General features: G+C 47.2%; 1 long non-coding RNA gene across 2 annotated transcripts; it reads right to left on the bottom strand.

Annotated features, from left to right (window-relative positions):
* LOC311581963 lies at positions 1 to 6,773 on the bottom strand. Of its 2 annotated transcripts, none has more exons than XR_014773963.1 (3): positions 6,651 to 6,773; positions 1,430 to 1,569; positions 1 to 501 (listed from the first exon to the last, which is right to left on the bottom strand). It is a non-coding gene; the product is annotated as an uncharacterized lncRNA (long non-coding RNA). The 2 variants fall into 2 exon arrangements; XR_014773964.1 differs by lacking the exon at positions 6,651 to 6,773 and adding an exon at positions 4,579 to 4,661.
* Between the last annotated feature and the right edge of the window lie 7,525 nt (positions 6,774 to 14,298).

Here is a 14,298-nt window from a genome sequence, read left to right as displayed (position 1 = left end):
TTTTGTTTGTTTGTTTGTTTGTTTTTTGTTTTGCTTTTAATTTTTTGAGACAGGCCTTCTCTGTGTAGCCCTGGCTGTCCTAGACTCGCTTTGTAGACCAGGCTGGCCTTGAACTCACAGAGATCCACCTGCCTCTGCCTCCCAAGTGCTGGGATTAAAGGCATGTGCCACTGTTTTGGTTTTTGAAACAAGGTTCCGTGTAGCCCAGGCTTTAAGTTCTGATCCTCCCGCCCTCACATCCCGAGTGCTGGGATCACACACACCACCAGCATGCCCTCTTTAGACCACGCCAGGGATGGAACCCAGGGCATCATGCATGTTACAGACCTTCTAGAACTGCATCCCAGGCCTCTTTTCTCCACGGTCTAGTGTCATTTTCTGTTTGTTGGTCTGTCCATCTTTGTTTCTGGGTAATTACAGTTTATTTGAAATGAAATTGCTTAGCACTGTGACTTCTGTCAAGTGACAGGAACAGTCTTCTGTGGTCTTCATTTCTTGTTTCTATGAAAAATAAAAGGTCATTTTCTGAGATCACTTCTTAGTCACTGTGAGGGGTCTGTCTAAGCTGTGGTACAACACCACATGTGGCTGCAGGGACATTGGATGACTGTCCAGAGGGTGGCTCTAGGTAACAATGTTCCAGACCCTGAAAATCTGAGCTGTCCCTCGCACTGTCTGGAAACGTGCATTGAGGATTCTACACGAATTGCCACCAGAATGTATTTTATTTTATTCTATTCTATTTTTAGTTTTTGAAGACAGAGTTTCTGTGTGTAGTCCTGGCTGTCCTGTCCTGGAACCAGCTTTGAGGACTAGTGCTAGGATTAAAGGCATGCACCACCACTGCCTGCCAAGCAAGACATGTCTTTCCCCTGTCCTAAGGGGCTTTCCCAACTTGGAGGAAGCATCAAACTTAGGCCCTCCAGACTCCTGAACCTGCAGAGTGTTTGAGAGCTAAATAACAGGCCAGTGGGCTAAGAACCTGGCTCAGCTGATAGTGTTTGACTAGCATGCATGAGGTCCTGGGTTCTGCCCCCATCACTGAAAAAACAAAACAAAAAACAAAAACAGAGCAGGGCGTGGTGGCGCACGCCTTTAATCCCCGGCACTTGTGGGGCAGAGGCAGGTGGATCGCTGTGAGTTCGAGGCCAGCCTGGTCTACAAAGTGAGTCTGGGACAGCCAAGGCTACACAGAGAAACCCTGTCTCGGGAAAACAAAACAAAACAAAAACTACAAAAAACAAAAACAGGGTATGATAAGTACGGATGTAATCCTAGCACTTAAAAGTGGAGGCTGGAAGATCCACACTTCAAGATCAAAGCAGTTCTAGGTCAAAATAAAACTAATGATAATACTAACAGTTCAGGCTCTGCGGTGGGAACTTGCTAGTTTCTCTCTCTCATCACTGGAGGCAAGAAAGCGACTTACCTATATGCCTTGGTCTCCTCTCGAGTGTGGTCCCCACTCGGCAGGCTCTTTAGATACAGCATCAACTCCAGAAGCATCTCAGCTAGCACCTGCCACAGAGCATCTTGTTCTGGTTTAATTTCTGTTGTTGTTTGAACGCCCTGGGGAGGAAAAAAACAGCTTAAGGTAGAAAGGGCTTGCTTTAACTCACGATTTCATTATTGCAGAGGAATCAAGGTGGCAGGAACTTGAAGCTAAGCATATATCCCACAGTCAAAAGCAGGGAGATAGTGTATGCAGGCTCAATTGCTCGCTTGATTATACTTAGCTCCAGTTTGCCACACTGTGCTGTTTGAGATCCTCTGCCCAGGGAATGGTATCACCCACAGTGGACTGGGTCTTCCTACATCAATTAATTAAAACAGTCTGCCACAGACACGCCCAAAGGCCAACCCAGTGTAGACTGTATTCAGCTGAGCAACATGGTGCCACTACGTAAGGCACTGTACTAGGCTGAGGCTACTAAGCAAGCAAATGGGCCTGTCTGTGATGAGCCAAGGACTGGAGGGTGAGGGCATGGCAGTATCCAAGCGGACCCTCTAGCCATGACCTGGGTCTGTGCTGGACACTCAGCCTATAGAAAAGGCTCCAGGCTCCCAATGGCGTGAGCTAACCCTGCCCCTCACTTGGGCAGCATGGGAGAGCTAGCCCTGGTGGCATGGACTCTGGTGAGCTGGCAAGCTGACCAACTGAGTTACCACCCCAGGTAACAGCGCTTTGAGCTGGCCCACCCCAACATCTACCCATCTGTGAGCTGCTAAAGTGTGTGAAGGAACTGGTTCTGTAGAACCAAAGCGCCAGGACCTCCATGATACAGGGCAACAGCAGATACAGGAGAGGAGTCTCTGTGAGCATCCAGCAGTGATAGCTCACAGAAGCCAGAGGCCTGAAACCAGACCAACAACTCATTGCAATGAACCTTTGCCAGTAGAACTGTTTGGGCAAACGATGCGACACACTGTAGCTTCCACAGCAAGATAGGTTTTGTTTGTTTGTTTTCTTTTGAGGTGGGAGGTTGCAAGGGCGGAGGGTGGACATAGAGCAATGGGAGATGAGTGGGTATGTGATAGGAAATTCACAAAGCATCAATAAAGTTTTTGTTGTTTTTGGTTTTGTTTTTTTAAAGGCTGCGGGTCCAGGATTGGCCTCTGGGGCTACAAGGCGTGCCTCTTTGGGGTTCCAGTTCCTTAAACCCCCCTGTGCTGTTGTTCTCAAACAACAGGAGTGACTACCCAGCTCCGATAAAGTGACTTTCCATGTTATTGTTTGTTTTTGTAATTTTTATGGCTAATTCTGTGCATTTTTAGTTTTTTGTTTGGTTGGTTTTTGGGTTTTTGGTTTTTTGAAACAGGGTTTCTCTGTGTAACAGCTCTGGTTGTCCTGGAACTCACTCTGTAGACCAGACTGACCACCTGCCTCTGTCTCCCAAGTGCTGGGATTAAAGGCGTGCACCACCACCGCCCAGCCTCTGTGCATTTTTAAATGTGTTTGCAATTCCAGGTTTCCATTTTCCATAGGCTAAGCCAATGTTGGGGTTCATAGGATGGCAGCTCAGAGACAGAGACCCCTGGGCTGGGCCCTAACAACCAAAGGCGACCTCTGTCCCACGGGTCCTGCTGGCATGCGCTGAAGGAGGAGCGTCTTCTCCTGGTTCCCTTTATAGATGCTGAGAGCGGCCTTCTGGGGAGGGAGGGTGTGGAGCAGCGGCAAAGCCATATTTTGCACCAACTCTTGATCATTCCCGGCTGAGTCACGTGGGCTGCCCAACCTCTCAGCATTATCTGTAGCACCATCTTGGGAGTATGAGAGGCTCTGTCAGCTACAGCATCCAGCTCTGCCACAGGTGGAAGTGAGCTTACATGCAGGTCACCCAGGTTTGCAGAGGGCCCTATGGTCTGGGCAGCAGGCTGATGCCACAGGGCAGAATTCATCCCAATAGCAGCGTCCTCTCTTGCAGCGGTAATCTGTTCCCAGGCAGCAGAGAGGCTGGGGCGGGGCTGGGCTGGGAACAACTGCATTTAAGTCATCTCCTAGGCCCAGTTCATTCTTCTAATATTTCCTGGGGTCTTCTCCTCGTGGCTCCATCCTGTGGTTTTTGTTGTTGTTTGGTTTGTTTGTTTGGTTTGGTTTTTTTTTTTTTTTTTTTGAGACAAGGTCTCTCTGTGTAGCCTTGGCTGTCCTGGACTTGCTTTGTAGATCCGGCTGGCCTCAAACTCACAGAGATCCACCTGTCTCTGCCTCTGGGATTAAAAGCATGCACCACCATACCTGGCCTGTGTGGGTTTTTTGTTTATTTGTTTTTTAAACAAAATCTCAATCGCTCGATTTTACCAGTGAAAACTCAGAAGCCAGATGCTGGAGTGAAAGCCTGCTAGCTCAGAAAGACAGAGAAAGCACCCAGGTGACCTCCCTCCTCAGCCCAAAAGGAAGGAAAAACTCCTTCCCCATGCCTTCTCAATAAACCCCTCCCTTCTACTTCCTCTTAGTCTCTCTATCCATCCTCCTGACCTCCTCTTACTCTCTATGGTGTTTTCAATGTTCACTCCCTGTCACCTGGTTGCTTGTTCGGCCTCTTGACCTATGGTTGCCTTTATTTAATCCTGTTTACAGTATTCAAGCAAGAAGCTCTTGGATTAAAGGTGTGTGCTAAGCCTGAGCCACACCACAACTAGGACCAGGCTGTGCCAGTAAACAACATAACATCAGGGTTCGCAGTGTGATCAAATATCCCGCAACATTTCTGACCCCAAACATGTGTCACCATTGTCTGCTGCTTTGATGGCGTCTGTTGCTGTGTAACAAAACAGAGCAGAAAACCTATAGTCCCAGCCCTTGGGGAGGCAGAGGCAGGCAGATCAATGTGAGTTTGAGGCCAGCCTAGTCTATAAATTGAGTCCGGGACAGACAAGGCTATACAAAGAAACCTTGTCTCTGAAAACAAAACAAAACAAACAAACCCACCCACTTGTTACAATAAATTTGTATCAGTTCGGCCTAAGGCAGCTAAATAACGACAAGGAGTCTGAAGCGTACTTTTAAACTGGGCAGAAACTAAAACAAATCTACCCGTAAAATAAACAACTACTCAAAACCTCTAAATGTACAAATACCCCAAGCACTTGCCACTGTGGTGGTGCCAGGCAATTTCTCTCCTAGCCTCATCGCTCCTCTCCTTCCCACTTTTTCTTCTCCTCTCCCAGGAAGTCCCGCCTTCCACTTCCTGTCCTTCTGCCCAGATGACTGGTTAAACAGCACTTTATTGACAGTTGTTATATCCACTCTGCATTCCTCCACAATCCCCCCCCCCTTTTTTTTGTCTAATTTAAAACAAAAACAAAAACCTTTAAAGCCCAGCGTGGTGGCGCACGTCTTTAATCCCAACACTCGGGAAGCAGAGGTGCAGGCTCAGAGGTAGTCAGTGTGGGCTGACGTTGTGTTCAAGTGGACCAGACACGGCCTGGAGAGAGGGGGGAGGCTTCCCAGCCCACCTAGAGCGCAGCAAGGAGAAGGCCCTGAGTAGCCCGATGACATCTTCTGAAGCCACAGAGACTACAGCAGGAGAAACCTAAGCATTTCCCGGGTCCCAAGACTGCAGAAGGTCTGAGTAAGAAGTAGCCCCGTGGGCTGGGGAGATGGCTCAGTTGGTGAAGTGTTTGTCATGCAAGCCAGGGAAACTGAGTTTCACCCCCAACACCCACACAGAAAAGCCCGGCACAGGGTAAGCTGCACCTTAAGCCCATGAATGGGACGATGGGTGCAGGTGGAGCCTGGGGGCTCTCCAGCCAACCAGCCTCTCCTGCTTGGTGAGTCCCAGGCCAGTGAGACCCTGTCTCAAAACACAACAGCAAAGATGTGTGGAGCCTTAGGCTGTCTTCCATTGTCCACATACCCTTGCACACGCAGGCATACACACACCCAAAGTGGCCCTGTGCAAAGCCTGCATTGGATTGTGGATCCATTCAGCGACACACCAGGCGGTGACATCAACGGATGACAAAAGTCAAAGTCACTCTTCTAGAATTGCAACGTCTCTGCAGGGGGCAGGGGCAGTGGGTGAGATACTGTGAAGTCTCCGCCTTCAGAAGGGCTGCAGGCACAAAGTAGAAAGTGAGTTCAGCTGTAGACAGCAGTTTGACACTGACACCCGCACACCTAACACCTTTGGGTGGGAACCGCCCTCCTGCTGTCAGCAGACGTTTGGTACTCTTCTGCTCACCACTTTTTTGTTTCTCTGTTTGGTTGGTTGGGGTTTTGTTTTTCCAGACAGGGTTTCTCTGTGTAGACTTGGCTGTCCTGGATTCCCTTTGCAGACCAGGCTGACCTCGAACTCACAGAGATCCACCCGCCTCTGCCTCTCGGAGTGCTGGGATTAAAGGCATGTGCCACCATGCCCTGCGGCTTCTTCTTGAGCCAGGGTTTCTCTGTGTAGCCTTGGCTGTCCTGGACTCACTTTGTAGACCAGGCTGGCCTCGAACTCACAGAGATCTGCCTGCCTCTGCCTCCCGAGTGCTGGGATTAAAGGCGTGTGCTACTACTGCCCTGCTTTTTTTTTTTTAAGATTTATTTATTTATTTTATGTATATGAGTACACTGTCTTCATGCACACCAGAAGAGGGCCCCAGATCTCATTATAGATGGTTGTGAGCCACCATGTGGTTGCTGGGAATTGAACTCAGGACCTCTGGAACAGCAGTCAGTGCTCTTAACCTCTGAGCCATCTCTCCAGCCCTTTCTGCTCATTCTTCGTGGGTATTTTTCTTAGCCTATGTCAGCCTCTCTACATAAAAGCATTTCCCACACTATTCTATTAAAATGAACTTATTGCTGATCTTGTCTGTTGCTGCATAATTATATTTTTTCCTTGGGCTGTGAGTTTGAGGTTAGATGTTTTTTTTGCATACAAGATTTCCTATTATTTGTTTATAAATGTCTCTTTCCTTCTCCTCCGCCCTTTCATCCCTTCCATAGCAGTTTCTAGGTGGCCCCTGAATTGGATATTCTTAGTGTCTAAGATGGTGAATCTGTATTGTCAGTTTACCTGAACTTACCATGGAAACTTGAATTGTCATGGAAACCTGAATCTGCATTGTCAATTTACCTGAGGTCACCATGGAAACACAACTCTGGGTGTGTCTATAGGGTGCTTTCAGAGAGGCTTATCTGAGGAAGGAGGACTCCTTACCCTGAGTGTGAGCAGTTCCATCCCATGGGCTGAGTACAAAGGATTCGGTACTCATCTCCATTTCCTGATTGCAGATGCAACGTGACCAGCTGCCTCACTCTCCTGCTCTGGGGACTTCTCTACCCTCAAATTGTGAGCAAATATAACCCTTCCTTGCTTATGTCATGGCTTTGTTTGTTTGAGGTTTTGTTGGGTTGGTTTGTTTGTTTCAAAACAGGGTTTCTCTGTGTGTAGCCTTGGCTGTCCTGGTACTCGATTTGTAGACCATGCTGGCCTCGAACTCACAGAGGTCCTCTTGCCTCTGCCTCCCCAAGTGCTGGGATTACAGTCGTGTGCCACCATGCCCAGCTTTACACCAGGTATTTTGACACAACAAAAGGAGTAGCTAATACAATGTCCTTTACTGTGGGGGCCCCCTCCTCTACCTCCTAAACTCACAGCTCCTCCCTTCCTCACAGATACTCCTTGTATGCCTGCAGTCCCTGGCCTCAGGAGGCAGAGGCCGGAGGTTCACTCAAGATCAAGAAAAGACTAAATGTTGCAGGGCATGGTGGCGCACGCCTTTAATCCCAGCACTCGGGAGGCAGAGGCAGGCGGATCGCTGTGAGTTCGAGGCCAGCCTGGTCTACAAAGCGAGTCCAGGACAGCCAAGGCTACAAAGAGAGACCCTGTCTCGAAAAACCAAAAAAAAAACAAAAACAAAAACAAAGGAAAGACTAAATGCCAGATCAGCCTGGGATGTTATGCAAGTGAGAACCTGTCTCAAAAATCACATCCAGGAGTTGAAATGGCTCAGCAGATAAAGGTGTTTGTTGCAAAGCTGGATGGATGGCCCAAGTTCAATCCCCAGTTCGAGTAGGGTGAAAGGAGAAAACCAACCCCTTTAAGTTGACCTATGACCTCTACATGTGTTCAGTGACATGTGTGCTCACAAAATAAGTAAGTAAATAAGTGAATAAATAATCTTTTAGATAAAGAAATTTTAAAAATTTACAAATTAAAACAAACAGCTGGGCAAGGGGGCACACACCTTTAATCCCAGCACTGGGAAGGCAAAGGCAAGAGGATCTCTGAGTTCAAAGCCAGTCTGGTCTATATAGTAAGTTCCAGCAGCCGGAACTACATAAAGAGACACTTGTTCAAAAGAAAACAAAACTGTTGGTTCACTGGCTCAGAGGAGGCTCCGCAGATACAGGCACAGTGCCTTTGCAAAGAGATGAGCTTATCTCTGTTGTCCAGGACATCAGTTACAAGGACCCTGGCTCGGGTGCTAGAGAGATGGCTCAGTGGTTAAGAGCACTGCCTGCCCTTCCAAAGGACCCGGGTTCAATTCCCAGCACCCACGTGGCAGCTCACAACTGTCTTTGACTCCAAGATCTGACACCCTCACACCTGCACACATAAATTAAACAAGGACCCTGGCTCAGTGTCTTCACCTTTCTGTGTTCCTTTTCTTTCTTCCTCTTGTTCTCCGAAGAGCAGCCAGGAAATCCTTAGACTGTGCACTGGTTACTTTTCTCATGGTGACCAAGCACCTGATAGGGCACAGTTTGTGGCTGGAATGTAACTCAGAGGCAGCTCACTGGTCTAGCATGCAGAAGGCCTTAGGTTTGATCCCCAGGGCTGTAAAGAAACTCAGCAGGGAGGCAATGCAACTTAATGTAGGAGCAAACTTAATGTTTGGCTTGAGCACTGGATGGCTAAGAGCCCATGTTGGCAGGAGAGACAGGGCAGTGGGTAACTCGGTGGCAGTGGTTGACTATGGCTGCAGCCTGTCTCCTCACCTCACAGGATGCAGAGAGAGCTGGGGATGGGATATCACCCAACTCCATTCCTCAAACAGGACTCCACCTCCCACAGACTCCACGACTTAGCCAGGCATAGCGGTATCATAGTGGCGTCTGCCTTTAGTCTCAACATTCAGAAAGCAGAGACAGGTGGATATCTGTGATTTCCAGACCTGGTCTACCTAGAGAGTTCAAGGCCAACCAGAGCCATATAGTGAGACTCTGTCTAAAAGCAAACCAGAAACATCACCACATCCAAAGCTTCTCAGACAGCACCAGGGAACCAGTGTTCTCACTTGGACCCACGGGAAGTGTCTCATACTCAGACTCAGACACTCTAAACCTCATGTCTAGGGTCTGCTTCTGGAAACACAGTCTGAGTCCCTCTGCCTCCAGTCTGGAGCCCAGGCTACTTTGCAGGTTTCCTTGGTGTTAGGTGTGAGTCTGTTCTTATCCTCCATTCTCACAAGGCCTGCATCTCTCACACGGCAGTGCTCTTCAGAAGCAGGAGGGCTGTGGATCTGCCGGGCCTCTAACGTCAAGGCCCTCATATTATTTGGAACACCAGGGTCTGAAGTGGCAGCTGCTTCCTAATTCAGGAAGCTCTGCTGATGGTTTTGCTTAGGATTTCTCCTTCCTAGTTCTCAATGGTGCTCAACTGTGTGGCTTTTTCTTTTTTTCTGAGATGCCATTTACTTTTATTGATATGTAGTATTCATGCCAAAGCATAAACATTTTTCTTTTACATTTTTATTGAGAGAGAGAGAGAGAGTGAGAGAGAGAAAGAGAGAGACAGAGGCAGAGAGGCAGAGAGTGAACCTATGGGCCATGGCGCCCAGGTTGAGGTCAGAGGACAACTCTCCTTCCACCTTGTGGGTACCAGGGCTTGAACAGAGGGCATCAGGCTTGGCAGCAAGTGCCTTTCCCCACTCCACTAGCCACCCCCCCCCCAGCCCTGGTTCTTTTGTTTTCTTTTGGATTTTTGATACGGGACTTCATATAGCCGAGTCTAACCTCAAACATATTAGATAGGTGAGAATGACCTTGAAGTCCTGATCCTTCTGCCTTTCCCTCCCAACTAATGGGATTACAGATGTAATGGGTTTATAGTGTGTATTACCATCCTAACTCAAACATGCATGTTTAAAGCATGTGATATGTAAGAATGTTGGGAACACACCCAAGTCGCCCATGAGCAATGAAGCCCAGCAAACTTCTATTAAGCACTGTTAAATTGTCCTGTTTTGTGATTTCATGGGGATGTACATATGATTATAAAGCCCTGTACACTCCATCTCCTTCTGTGTCTTTGACCTACATGAAGGTGCAGCTCAGGGTGGAGGGTTTGTCTGTAGGCATGAGGTCTTTACTTCAAAATATAAAGTTAAGTTTGGGCCTTATTAGTCAGGCCCAGCGGGTGGCGCCTGTAACTTCAGCATTTGGGAGGCTGGGGTAGCCTTATCCATTAGTGAGACCTTGTCTCAAAAAAAATTTTTTTAAATAGGAATTTATGGCTTTTAAATTTATTCTTCTTGATGTTATTTTACAATTTTCCGGAAGTGAAGCTACAGACTCTCAACTCCCACACTTTGTTCATATCAAAAGTCTCAATGAAGTAATTATTTTACCCCAAACCCGCCTACTGCTTCTGGAACAATTCGGTCAGTCTTTGAACCTGATCACATAAAGTTTTATTAGAAACACAGTTGGGGAATTTTAGAGATAAGAGTCAGTGACTTTGTGTACTTAAACAGAAACTGGACTTACTAGAGCAGAGGCCTTAGGCAGACAGAGGAAGCTCATTCATAATAGATAGATAGATAGATAGATAGATACATATATATGTACATATGTATATATATGTATATATGTATGTGTGTGTGTGTATATATATATATATATATATTTTATCAGCAATTCTTTTGTTTATGCATTTCACTATACCTGAATGTGGTAGCTAGTGTTGATGAAGTTAGTTCAATTTATGGTTAGAATACTGTTCCTAGCCGAGCACGACAGTGCACACCAGTCTACAAAACAGGATAGCCAAGGCTACACAGAGAAACCTTGTCTCAAAAAACAAAAAAACAAAAAAAGGGGCTGGAGAGATGGCTCAAAGGTTAAGAGCACTGTCTGCTCTTCCAGAAGTCCTGAGTTCAATTCCCAGCAACCACATGGTGGCTCACAACCATCTATAATGTGATCTGATGTCCTCTTCTGGTGTGCTGAAGACAGTGTATTCATATACATAAAATAAATAAATAAGCCCTTTAAAAAGAAAAAAATTGTTCCCCTGAACTTCCATTTATTTGTTTGTTTGTTTTCTATCATCTCATGTAACTCAAGCTGGCCTTGAATTCACTGTGTAGGTGTCTATGACCTTGAACTCCTGATCTTTGGGCAAGTGAGATGGCTCAGTTGGTAAAGGTGTGCTGCCAAGCCTAATGACCTAAATCCGATCCTTACAACATGGTGGAAGCAGAGAACTGACTCCTGCTGATTATCTTCTGAATACCACATACACACTGGCCCCTGAACCTCAATTCTTGGAATCGAAAAAGTGACCCTATCTCCTTTCTGAAAGTCTGAAATGAGTTTCAACTTGTGAAAGTACTCAGTGGCTCTCTGGTGCTCTGCAAGGGGAATTTGGAACTAGGCTGAACTTTAAAGCAGCACACCGAGGAAAGCACTAAGCCTGAGAGTGTCAAGTTTGATCCAAGGACCCACGCGAGGAAGGAGAGACGTGAATGAGCCCTGCAAGTCATCCTGGAAGGCCACGTGCACACTGTGGCTAACATGTGCTGCCACGCCCACTAGATAAATAAATGGAAGGAGTTTTTTGTGTGTGTCTGTGTGTGATTTTTGTTTTGTTTTCTTTGTTTGCTTTTGTTTTGTTTTGTTTTTTTGGTTTGAGACAAGGTTTGTTTGGTTTTTTTTCCATGTGTGTGTAGCCCTGGCTGTCCTGGAACTCACTCTGTAGACCAGGTTGGCCTGGAACTCAGGTGGTGCTGGGCACCGCCACTGCCCAGCAATAAGTTTAATTACTTAAAAACTAATGAAGTGCTGTGAATGCAAAAAGAGATTCGGCTTATCTGGCTCGTTCCGTGGAGGGATGGCTGCTGAGGTAGCAGTCCCTAGCAAGCATAGCCTGTCACACAGATGCATACTAGTCAAGTGCCAAGTAGGGGACATGCCTCAGGGCTTCAGCAGGAACCTGGGGGGGGCGGGGCTGAAGAGGGCAGGAGCGAGAATCCAGAATCCCAGCTGCCCAGTGGGCGATGGAGGAAGCATGCCCCGGTGCAAGGACATCTGTCCTGGTTCCACGTTAGGCTGTCACTTCCCTGTTTTAGTTAAGATGCCTGGGAACAGGCTGAGGCTATGAAAGCTGCTGGCAGGAAACCTCACGGCAGCCTTCCTGGAAACACCTGTGTGGGCATGAGGGACACAAGGCAGTAAGAAAGTTGACCGTGACGGGTATAACAGCCTCAGACGACCTTAGGGGACTGGCAGCTGCTGGGATCCTTCAGAGTTATCCCAAGGCTGGGTGAGGAGACAAATGTTTGCCTCCACTCATAGAGCAGTCACTACTTACAAACTTCCCCCAGAAAGAGTGGCTGAGGGCCATCGGTTGCCAATAGCCTAATAAATAGTGGAGTAGTAAATGCTCTGTCCTGCGCAGGGGAGAGGGGAGAGGCAGGTGCCCCATCTTTGAGGCCACTGCAGGAGCTTGCTAGCAGCTCCACAACGATGCCTCCTTTGTGAGAGTGGGATAAGAGACCCCAGCATGGTTCAAGGATGAGAGCCATGGGCCATGGTTCACCACTGCTCAGTCTTGTGTGTGCTGGGGAACAGACCTTAGGCCGGTTGGCATCCTTTTTTTTTTTTAATTTTTTAAAATTTTTTTTTAGTTTTGGTTTTTCGAGACAGGGTTTCTCTGTGTAGCCTTGGCCATCCTGGACCACGTTGTAAACCAGGCTGGCCTCGAACTCACAGCGATCCGCCTGCCTCTGCCTCCCAAGTGCTGGGATTAAAGGTGTGCGCCACCAGGAAGCTTCAGTGTTACTAGGCTAAAATTGAGGAAAGCTTTACCAGGAAACAGGAGGCAGCCTCTGGCTGAGCAAATGCCACACCCTCTGTGTGAGCCCAAGTTTTCTAAGAAAACGGCCTACAGGTATGAGCCACTCCTAAACCAGGCTGCGCATGTCTTTAATCCCAGCAACTGGGAGGCAGAGGTAGGAAGATCCCTGAGTACAAGGCCAGCCTGGTCTACTGAGCAATTTCTAGGACAGCCAGGGATACACAGAGAAACCCTGCCTCAAAAACCCCAAAAAGAAAAAAACAAAACAAAAAAATACCAACCCTGGGCTAAGCCAATACCCTTCTTTTGTTGTTTCTGATTGGTACAGGATATATATACACACATTTATGGGATATGGTATGATAATCCCATATATATAAATACAGTGTGTAATGAACCTTACATCTGAGGATATAAAAGCTGAGGAGCCACGCCTACCTTTATATCCCCTCACCTCCCAGTGTACAACGCACAAGGTCTCTTTTTTTTTTTTTTTTTTTTTTTTGCTTTTTTGAGACAGGGTTTCTCTGTGTAGCCTTGGCTGTCCTGGAACTTTCTTTGTAGATGAGGCTGGCCTCAAACGCAGAGATCCACCTGCCTCTGCCTCCCAAGTGCTGGGATTAAAGGGTGTGCCACCACACCCGGCACAAAGTCTCCTCTTGACCCAACTGGCATCTCTCTCTCTCTCTCTCTCTCTCTCTCTCTCTCTCTCTCTCTCTCTCTGTGTGTGTGTGTGTGTGTGTGTGTGTGTGTGTGTGTGTGTGTGTGTACACCTGTGAGCACTTAGACTCTATGATCAGAAAACAACTTTCAGGAGTCAGTTCTCCCCAGTTGGGTCCCAGTAATTAACCTCAGGCCACCAGGCTTGGTGACAAGTACTTTTACCAGTTAAGCCATCGTGCCAGCCCCCATGTGACTTTAACAGTAAGCTCATTCTTCCCTTAGACTGGACCACATGGCTATACCTCAGGTGGGTCAGCAGCTCTGACTCTGCCCATACCAGAAGACCACACAGAGACATGATCAGGAAAAGGCTTAGCACAGCTATGCACAACTTTATTTGTTTTCTATAAAAGCAATATCAGACTTTCCTCTGAAAGTCATTCTTTAGAAAGTCAACTTCTAGAAATGTATTCCTTATAAAGGCAGCAGTGCAACAATGTACAGACCTGACAGAAGCATTTGAACCCAGTATCACTCAGATTGGCTTTTGTTTTGGGAGGGATCAGATCTCACAGACTTTGTTGGAGGTGGAGTTTTTTGTTTGTTTGTTTGTTTTTTTGTTTGTTTGTTTTGTTTTTGTTTTCCAGACAGGGTTTCTCTTTGTTGCCCTGGCTGTCCTAGACTCACTTTGTAGACCAGGCTGGCCTCAAACTCACAGCAATCTGCCTGCCTCTGCCTCCCAAATGCTGGGATTAAAGGTGTACGCCACCAGGCCTGGCTTGTGCTGGACTTTTTTGTTTAATTCTGAGCAGTTAAGGCTATGACTGGACATGGGCCTCACACCTACAATCTTAGCATGTGAGAGGCTGATTGCTGCAAAAGGATTGAAAAAAGATCAGCCAGGCATGGTGGTGCAAGCCTTTAACCCCAACACTTGGGAGGCAGAGGCAGGTGGATCTTTGTGAGTTCGAGGCCAGCCTGGTCTACAAAGGGAGTCCAGGACAGCCAATGCTACACAGAGAAACCCTGTCTCAAAACACCAAAATACCAAACCAAACCAAACAAAAACAAAAATCAAACAAACAAAGAAACAAAAAAAAAAAAAAAAGGAAAGGAAAAA

This window comes from Acomys minous, assembly GCF_964271855.1.
Source record: "Acomys minous genome assembly, chromosome: 13".
Taxonomy (NCBI): Eukaryota; Metazoa; Chordata; class Mammalia; order Rodentia; family Muridae; genus Acomys; species Acomys minous.
The sequence above is the reverse complement of the archived record's forward strand: the minus strand, read 5'-3'. Positions and strand labels throughout refer to the sequence as shown.